A 1717-nucleotide genomic window follows, 5' to 3' on the forward strand; every position below is an offset into this window, starting at 1 on the left:
TTTGAACATAGCTATTATTTTTGTTTTGGTGTATTTACTTCGAGTCACATTTTGTTAACCTATAACACTTTTCAATTTTACTCAGCAAATGTTTTCTGAGTGCTATGTGCCAGTCAGTATGTTACATACTGGGATGCAAAGATGAAGACAAAGTAATGACCTTCAGACAGCTCCCAGTCTGGCAAATTATGTCAACACGTAAATAAGTAATGCAATGCAACGTGACAAGTGTGTGGAGATCTAGAACCCTCCACAAACCAATAATCCTTAAGTCAGGACCTAAAAGATGATGAAGAGTTCTGTTGTTAACCATTGGAAAGAAAGGCATTTCACACTGTCACAGTTTGATGGCTTGAGTGGAGCAGTTACAGGGAATGAGGCCAGAGAGGTAGAGAGGGAGGGACCAGGATTGAAGGGTATTACATGCCAGGAAAAGGAATTTGGATATTCATTCTAGAGACAATTGCAAAACCAGAAAGAGTTCTAAGTGGAAGAGTAACATGATCAGATTTGCATTTCAGAAGTCATTTTGGTAGCACTAGAAAGGACTATTTGGAAGAAGGGCTGCCATTAAGACAGATAAGCCATCCGGGAGGTCATGGCAATGGTGGCAAGAGACAGTCTGAACTGTGTCAAAATAGTAAAAGTGAAGAGTCAAGGGACAAAACTGAGAAATGTTTAAAGAGAATCAACATGACTCAGTGACTATACAACAGGAACCATACAGCTCTTTCGCAGCCAGCACCAAGAGAGATGGGCATCTCTCAGGATAACTGGCACAAGCGCCGCAAGACCGGGGGCAAGAGAAAGCCCTACCACAAGAAGCGGAAGTATGAGCTGGGATGCCCCGCTGCCAACACTAAGATTGGCCCCCGCCGCATACACACAGTCCGAGTCCAGGGAGGCAATAAGAAGTACCGTGCCTTGAGGCTAGACGTGGGGAACTTCTCCTGGGGCTCTGAGTGTTGTACACGAAAAACAAGGATTATTGATGTTGTCTACAACGCATCCAACAACGAACAGGTCCGCACCAAGACCCTGGTGAAGAACTGTATTGTGCTCATTGACAGCACACCGTACCGACAGTGGTACGAGTCCCACTATGCACTGCCTCTGGGCCGCAAGAAGGGGGCCAAGCTGACGCCCAAGGAGGAAGAGATTTTAAACCAAAAACGATCAAAGAAAATTCAGAAGAAATATGATGAAAGGAAAAAGAATGCCAAAATCAGCAGTCTTCTGGAGGAGCAATCCCAGCAGGGCAAGCTTCTTGCGTGCATTGCTTCAAGACCAGGCCAATGTGGCCGAGCAGATGGCTACGTGCCAGAGGGCAAGGAGCTAGAGTTCTATCTGAGGAAAATCAAAGCCCGGAAAGGCAAATAAATCTCCCTCCTATCTTCGGTCATGTAATAAAGGTGTTTATTGTCCTGAAAAAAAAAAACCAAAAAACAAAACAGGAACCATACAATAGGGGGCCAGGTGGGAGCAAGGTAGGAAAACTGAATCTTAAGTGATTTCAAAGCTTCTAGTTTAGGCTGCTGGAATGACAACATTGCCATTAACTCAGAAAGGAAACATCTGTTAAAAAGAGTAGAAACAGGATTGTGGGGGAAGGGTAGAGACTAGTGAGAAGATGAGAATTATCTGAGACATCATCCAATTTGAAGTGCTAATGGGGCTCGGAGAGACATCCTTTGTGGCACTTGCATATACAGAGTTG

The 1717-nt window shown here is 44.4% G+C and overlaps 1 pseudogene; it reads left to right on the top strand.

The window, feature by feature from the left end:
* Window positions 1–753: 753 nt before the first annotated feature.
* Window positions 754–1380, top strand: LOC114219649 (small ribosomal subunit protein eS8 pseudogene; annotated as a pseudogene).
* The last annotated feature ends 337 nt before the right edge of the window (window positions 1381–1717 follow it).

The sequence above is a fragment of the Eumetopias jubatus genome, unplaced genomic scaffold (assembly GCF_037043125.1).
Source record: "Eumetopias jubatus isolate StellerSeaLion01/CBP00866 unplaced genomic scaffold, mEumJub1_p1.0 scaffold_9, whole genome shotgun sequence".
Lineage (NCBI taxonomy): Eukaryota > Metazoa > Chordata > Mammalia > Carnivora > Otariidae > Eumetopias > Eumetopias jubatus.